This window comes from Dermacentor variabilis, chromosome 11, assembly GCF_050947875.1.
Source record: "Dermacentor variabilis isolate Ectoservices chromosome 11, ASM5094787v1, whole genome shotgun sequence".
Classification (NCBI taxonomy): domain Eukaryota; kingdom Metazoa; phylum Arthropoda; class Arachnida; order Ixodida; family Ixodidae; genus Dermacentor; species Dermacentor variabilis.
The window spans coordinates 79,397,025-79,405,552 of record NC_134578.1 but is presented as its reverse complement, the minus strand read 5'-3'; positions in this window follow the sequence as shown (position 1 = coordinate 79,405,552).

Sequence of the window (8,528 nt, the reverse complement as noted above, 5' to 3'; positions counted from 1 at the left end):
TTGGTCAGATGTCCCTTGTTAAGCCTCGTATAAACACTGGTGATGCTTTTCCCATTCACCGCCGACCGTATCGCGTGTCCACGGCAGAACGGTAAGTTATTCAGAAGGAACTAAAGTAGATGCTCGCCAGAGACATTGTTGAGTCCTCGTCGAGCCCATGGGTTTCGCCGGTCATGCTCCTCAAGAAGAAAGATGGCACGTGGCGTTTCTGCGTCGATTACTGCCACCTAAACCGAATTACTAAAAAGGACGTTTACCCTTTACCACGAATCGACGACAGCCTTGATTGTCTTCACGGTGCCAAATACTTTTCGTCCATTGATATTCGATCTGGTTATTGACAGATTTTTTCGATGAGGAAGGCAAAGTAGAGACCGCTTTCGTCATTCCAGACGGCCTCTACCAATTCAAGGTTATGCCGTTCGGTTTATCCAATGCCCCTGTCACGTTCTAACGGAAGTTCGGCTCTCTGCTTCAAGGATTCAAATGGTCAACTAGCCTTTGTTACCTCGACGACGTCCTTTTGCTTTCTTCTACATTTGAGACGCACCTTGAACGCGTCGCAGCTATCTTTGACGTCTTCCGGAAGGTTGGGCTCCATTAAACTTGTGGCGACACACTCCGCGCATATTTCTGCGCACCCTCCGTCTTCTTATTATCTGGCCCAGCATAACACAGGTGCACGCTGGACTGCATGGTCGATGAAACATAGCGCCACCGCCACGTCACCCGAGGTATGCGTCACCGACGGTGGCTATAAAAACAGGCTGCCTGGCTGAGAAAGACCGCCTTCTACCTTCCGCTGCTGGGACGAACGTAGCGTTGGTATGCCCGTCCACTGCCATCGTTAGTCGAATAAAGAAGCGTTACGTTTTTATGTTGGGATCACGTCCGGGTCACCAGATGTGGGATGTCGTGTCTGCCGAAGGACGAATCCCAACAAAAAACGTGACGCTTCTTTATTCGACTAACGATGGCAGCGGACGGGCATACCAACGCTACGTTCGTCCCAGTAGCGGAAGGTAGAAGGCGGTCTTTCTCAGCCAGGCAGCCTGTTTTTATAGTCACCGTCGGTGACGCATACCTCGGGTGACGTGGCGGTGGCGCTATGTTTTATCGACCATGCAGTCCAGCGTGCAGCTGTATTATGCTGGGCCAGATGATAAGAAGACGGAGGGTGCGCAGAAATATGCGCGGAGTGTGTCGCCACAAACACATCGAAGTGCCACTTCGAGTGCCGGCAGATTACATTGCTAGGCCATCTTATCAGTGCTTACGAAGTACAAGCCCGCCTGGAGAAGGTTCGAGCAGTAACGGCTTTCCTGTACCTTCGTCTTTTAAAGACGTCCGGAGTGTTGTGTGGCTCTGTGCTTATTTCCGACGGTTCTTGAAAGATTTTGCACCAATCGCTCGACCACTCACTGAACTTATGAAGAAAGATGTGCCTTTTACGTGGAGTTCCCCTGGCTGCCGCATTTTCACGCATTATCACGATTCTCACCAATCCACCGGTCTTGGCCCACTTTAACCCGTCCGCACCTACGGAGGTCCGAACCGACGCCAGTGGTTATGGCATCGGCGCCGTCTTATCGCAACGCCAACACGGATAGGACCGCGTTACAGCCTACGCTAGCCGGCCCCTGACAACTGCAGAGTGCAAGTATTAGATTACCGAGCGCGAATGACTTGCTCTCGTCAGGGACTGTTTCATAGTTCCGCCTATATTTATATGGCAAGCCCTTCTCAGTTTTCACAGACCATCATGCGCTTTGTTGGTTTTCCTCGCTCAAGGATCCTACTGGCGGTCTCCGTCGTTGGGCACTCCGACTACAACAATATCCCTACACAGTGACTTACCATTTGTGACGGCAACACCAGGACGCAGATTGCCTTACTTGCTACCCAGTTGAAGACGCGACCTCTACGTCTGATACTGACACCGACGCCTGTGTTCTCTCTGTTTTAGAGCGCAGCTCTTTGGCGTCCGTTCCTGGGTTTCGCGTCGGCGTCGTCGTCGGCCTCGTAACCAGCTCCGCCCCCCTTTTATCCCCCCAGCGCTAGCAGCGATCGACTGATACCGCTGGATGCCGCTGACGCCGCTAGAGAGTCAAGATAACGTGACTGCATAGAACACCGTCGCCGCCATGCAGAAAGAGGAGGAAAGGGTCCCCCCCCCCTGTTCTTGTGTGGCGGATAGGGTGCTCTTCAGTTGCCGACGCGCCGGTTATTCGTTGTCCCTGAAACCAACTCCGCAGCTGGGGTTGACTCACTATCGGCGTCAGCGGCATCAGTCAGTCGCCGCTATCTCTTCCCTCCTCCCTTTATCGTGTTGTCCGCTTCGCTGCGCGCGCTTCTGCCCCCATCGTTTGCCGCTGGGTGTACACGCCGCCCCCCTCCCCCCTCTTCCTGCGAGTCTCCGGTTGTCAAAGCGCCGGCTCGAACTTAGTTCCTTTCTTCGCTCCTCCTCCAATGCAACCCCTGTGCGGTGGCAATCACAGAGCCAGATCGGTGGCGGCGGATCTGTATATGTGCACCGCCCGAGCCGGAATTGCCGCTGCCGTTCGCCCTGTGCGGTGGCAATCAGAGAGCCAGATCGGTGGCGGCTTGACATAAAGACAAACAGCAATTTCCTAACACTTATGCGGGAGAACATCCCGTTCCTCTCGCTCGTAACGCGTCCCACGGCTGTGACAACCTCGGGAGGCACTTGTATACATCTCGTCTTTGAGAATGAAGCATTGGTGTACCAAGTCGAACATATATCAGTCTATTTCTCCGACCACAAAGCTTCCTTCATGACTGTCAAGAACTGTTAGTGGAGTCTTTGTTAAAGGAATACGTGTGAAAAATAAAAAAAAAATTCTGTGATAGCGCATACATGTGTTGCTAGATTTCTTTGCCTCAATCTATCGAAAAGGTGAAACAGCTTATTTGCTGCGCTCAAATTTCGCATTAGGAAGTAACGTAATCGTCGGCAATTTTTTTCCACTGCTCCATGTCGCCGACGAGCAGCGCCGCGACCCGTTCTTGAGTATCATCATTGACCGCCTGGAATGGTCACTTGCCAACAGTTTCCCTTCGGTTATTCATACTTCAAGATGGCGTACACTACCGCCAAAAGGTTCATCCCGCAGGTTCTGCATTACTCCTTGTGATCCTAGAACACCTTCGCTCGGCTGTTCTCCACGGGCTTCCCGACCTCCCTACTGCCGGTCGCCTGGGTGTGTCACGTATCTCCGACCGGATCCACCGACGCTTCTTTTGGCGAGGGCGCGCTCGCTCCGTTCGAAGATACGTAGCTGCGTCTGAGAAATACCAGCGACGCAAGACACCATCGACGCTCCCTGCTGAGTACCTTCAACCACTCGACAGTCCTACGGAACCATTCTTTCGGCTTGGTTTGGACTTAGTTGGCCCTTTTCGTCTTTCAGTCTCTGGGAACAGGTGCATCGCTGTCGCCACGGATTACGCTACGCGCTACGCCATCACCCGAGCGCATCCTACAAGCTGCGCCACAGATGTCACCGATTTTCTTCTACGCGACGTGATTTTCTTACATGGAGCTCCGCGACTTCTCCGAGACCTTGGCCGGACATTCCTATCAAAATTTATTGCGGACATCCTGCAGTCCTGTGCCACGAGGCGCACGCTATCCACGTACGTCATACCATCCGCAAACAAAAGCCCTCACGGAGCGTCTCAGTCGCACTGTCACAGACATGATCGCGAAATGTCTCTTCAGACAACACTAATTGGGACCTTGCTCTACCGTTTGTCACGTTTGTTTATAATTCCTCGCGCCAGGACGCACCCGGTTATTCCCTATTTTTCATCTCTTCGGCCGCGAACCAGCATTACCCCTCCACACAACGCTACCTGTTCACGCGGCATCGACCAGTGAATGTGCATTTGACGCCTTCGCCCGCTGTGCCCACGCAAGAGAAATTTCCCGTGATCGCCGTCTAAAATCCCAAGAATGTCAAAGGCATTTATACGACCGGCGACACCGAGCGTGCAATTCCCGCCTGCTTCTTTGGGCCTTCTATAGTCTCCGTCGCATTAGGTTGGCCTGTCAGGAAACCTGCTGTCTCGTTACACAGGCCCGTACCGGGTGCTTCGTGCCGTGACTCTCGTCACCTACGATTTCGCACCTGACGCCCCATCTGCTTCCCAGTCCAGTGATATCGTGCACGCCTCTCCACTGAAGCAGTATCACCCTCCCATTGATGACATTTAAACGCTCCGGGACGTCGCTTCTGCCGCCGGGCAATTATGCTACACGCGTGTGGTATTTGATGGTTTGAATGAGGAGCGTGGCCCCAATCACTCGAAGAAAGAGGAGAAAGAACGAACTGGGCTCGCGCTGTGAATCTAAACGGTCAGCACTGCAACGGCTGTTGTAAATATAACCTGTGAATAGTTGCTCGTTTTACCGACTCGTCATTCGCGTAACAATATTTCGTTTGGCATCAGTATAGTGTTCCCTATTCTTATGAGCTTGCATCTTAACTCTATTTTAAAATGCTTCTGTTATTGAAGTTACCTATATAAAAACCGTCCTAAAGCCCAATTTTCTTCTTAAATTTTGGTACTTTCAGGTGGAGCAGCATGGTCGGTGGTCACGAAGCCAGCGCTTGGCAAGGACACCGTCACAATTCTAGACATCTGGGCAGTGATGCTAATCACCGATGTTGTCTTTGCCTTCTTGGCTTGGTATCTCTCGAAAGTTCTTCCCTGGAGCACTGAGAACCCACAGTATCCATTATTCTGCCTTCAGGTAGGGATATCAGCATAGATTTACAGATGCTGGCGCAAACTTTTTGTGCGCTCTGTATTATAGCTTTAGCGTATCTGCCACTTTTTTCGCAGTCCTGTTACTTGTGTACGCCTTCATTTCTTCTCCTTTGAACTACTGTGCCACGCTTTATCCTTGGTCACATATTGATATTATTGGCACGTTAACTCTCGTTAGGAGCCTAACAATATTATAAGGCAGAATTATTGCTGAGCCAGCTTCATTTTTGTGTAACATGTCGCACTCCTCTTTAATAAAGCATTTAAAACTCAAGGCCATATTTACATGCCTAGGACAGTCAAATCCCATCACAATAATCGTCATCTGCCTTGCTTGTGTTTCCTTCCTTCAAAACGCGGCGCTTGCTGCTTTTCTCTCGGTGATGCCATGTCACACTGATAACGGGCATGCCGTTGGTGACCTGGAAGTACCGGCCTCGCAGCTTTTAAGAAAGGAAGTGTGGGCAATACCGTTGGCGATAATCGTGTAAAAATATAGATTATGGGGTTTTACGTGCCAAAACCACTTTCTGACTATGAGACACGCCGTAGTGGAGGACTCCAGAAGTTTCGACCACCTGGGGTTCTTTAACGTGCACCTAAATCTAAGTATACGGGTGTTTTCGCCCCCACTGAAATGCAGCCGCCATGGCCGGGATTCGATCCCGCGACCTCGTGCTCCGCAACCCCACACCATAGCCACTGAGCAACCACGGCGGTTATAATCGTTTTGTGCACATGCGCCCCAAAGCGTGTGAACTTTTTTGAAGAGTGCAATGTCGGGAGCAGTCGTTCTGTTAAAATCCAGAATGACTCCAAAGACCATCGAACCAATGAGCGCAAACCTAAACCAAGAAACCTACATTGTTCAGTGTTGAGAAAAGTAGCCTCACGTCAGCTTTTCCTACAATTCTTTCTCGCCATGGCAGAAGCTTGCTTTGCTGTGTAGGCACGTAAATAATGAAGAGGTGTGCATCACTACCTATGAAAAAGGGTGCAAATAAGAGTAGGTAGAGCACAGACGTGATGACGTGTATTGAATGGCACTATCATGCAATTGACGCTACGTCGGAAAAACAGGCCATTGTATAAATGACTGGATTTGCAACCATGTTAACTTGATGCTCAGGTCATTTGTCGGTCACTTGGTATTGCATAGCTCAGTCGTTCTATTCAAATCCAAACGACTCCTCCGTCTTTAACCAAACAGTCTTGAGCAGTTGAAGTTTCGATAACTTCCAGGAAAAACATTGGTGTTATTAGGTGGTACAACGTTCTGCGTTTGTGTCCATTTAAAGATTTTTTGAGTACTCCGATTTCGGATGGCACTGTAACGGTAGGGTTAATGCTGTAGGGTTATAAAATAATATCGCAGTGGCCCCCACTTTTAGATAAATGCTCAATACAATGTCATTTTTAAAATTTTTGCTGAGGGCCGATTTGATACCTGTTCCGGAATATTCAATTATCGCTGTGGTGTTCGCCCGACTGTGCGCGCTCCATTCTTACTGCTGTAAAAATGCTCCCAAATATTATGCTAACCAGCTGGTTAAGGTAGCCATTATAATAATTGAGTGCCCGGTTTGCGCTTGTAGTTATTGCTCACCTACGAGCTACCCAGTGCAGTGTTTTTTTTTAGTACAGTTGCACGAGTCGAAGAAAAGCAATGATGTATATGTAGAGGCGCGGCCACTGTTAGAGGTAACACGGAGCGGGTGGCTGCGCTCCGCGGAGCGCCACGACGGCCGGTGCGCGAAGTACTGCGGCGCCATTGCAATCAGTGACAGAGGCTGAGTTAGCCGCGCGTCGTCTGCAACGGTTCCTGCAACTTCGCCGCGAAGTCTAGATTGCGCGCGCACTTTGGAGTACACAAACCCTCTAGCAATGGTGCGTAAACAGGTAGTATTCTAAATCAGTTATCAAAGCACGCAGGCATGCGATACGCCTAAAATTTCAACTGCGCCTTTTATTTTTAAAAGGTCCCTTTCGTCACAGAGGGTCCATTTCGGAATTCGCTTGCTAAGGAAGTAAAAAATCACACGACAAACAAGGCGCACTTATAAATCTATGCTTGAGATTTATTATATGGTAAATATGAAGAAGCCAGAACACGACTGCAAATGAAGCTTATATCAAGGTCTCCTTGTTTTCGGGCACCATGGCTACAGTCTTTTGTACCAGAGCGCGTATGGCGAAGTGGGAGGAACCGTAGTAGATGGCGTGCAGCTAACTCCGCCTCTGGCGCTGATTGCGCTTGCGCCGCAACACTTCTCGAGGCGTCCGCTTGGTGGTCCGAAGAGCGCGGCCATGCGCGCCATGTTACCTCTAACGGTGGCCGCGCCTGTACATTTACTTTTCGATTTATTGTAGCACTGAAAGAATGGCTACTGCAGTATGAGTGTACAGTTAAGACAGTATAAAAGCAAATTAACATGTCAGAAAACGTTACAAGGTACGCAGCATCTTAGACAATAAGCGCCCAGAAAATACTATGCGGAAGCTTTTCAAATGCCGTCCACTATGTAATATTACAAGCAAGAGAGCACTTCGTACTAGAATAGCTCTCTCAAATCCCGATTATTCTAATACGTATGCTTATATAAACACCTGCTTTCTCTCTATGACAATATTTGAATTGCGTGTTTTGTAATTGCTAATGCTTGCAGCGCTCTTATTGGAAGCCCCAAGCTGATGGAACCACCGCAGAAACAATGAAGGCAAACCAAGACCCCTCTCGATTTGAGGAACTTCCTCCAGAAACGAAAACTGTGATCACCATCAGTAACCTCACCAAGGTGGGCACCAGAAGGCGACGCAGTAGTATAATACCACACTTAAATGACAATCCAGGTTACAAGCTCCAAAGCCCGTTTTGTTTTCAGAAGAAAATGTTGCTGCATGCTGGCCCTCAGTGTTAGTGATTTAACAAATATTGTCCTCAAAGGAACATTTTCGGTTACACGTGAATCGTGATTGCGCAAGAACGGGCTAACGGCATATGCATCATAAGCTTGTTCTTTGAGTATAATCTAGTGTTGATTGGTGTGGTAAATAAAAATTCATTTACAAACAATCAGGACACCAAATACTAAACTCGCAACAAAGCAGATAAAAATGTAATGCTTAAAAAATACGACAAAGCACAGTCTATCTTTCTGCCTTGTTGCATTTTCCGTTACATATTACTTGTACAGTATGAAACAAAGAGTGGATCTGCAAGAGAAACGACATCATTTAAATTGTAAGGTTTAATCAATGAAGTTGCACGGCCACATTAGACGAGTTTGTAAGTAGTTTTCAATATTTCAATGCCGATATGCCGGAAGAAACGAATTGTTCGTCATAATAATAATGCGCGAACCAAATGTTCCCGCGATCTGTACAAATTCTTGTCCTTCATATAGGCAGCAGTATATTGTGAAGATAATGTTAAAGATCAGAATGCGACGTTATGGAGTAATATTAGTTGTGTGAATTATATTCAACCTTTATCACCTTCGTCTGTGTGTCTTCACCATCATACCCAGCGCCATCCTATTCCGCGCACAGCCCTGCTGAGGAAAGCGTCGGAGTAACAGCTCAAGTAGTAGAGTTTGCTCCGATACCTTGGTCCTTTGAGATTTTGAGCTGCTCTAGAGCTTCAATCAGGTCACCGCTTGCCTCGCGTTTCGAACGCCATGCCCCAACAAGAGACACCGGGGCGCACCAACGTCAACGCCCTTCCCACAATGGTA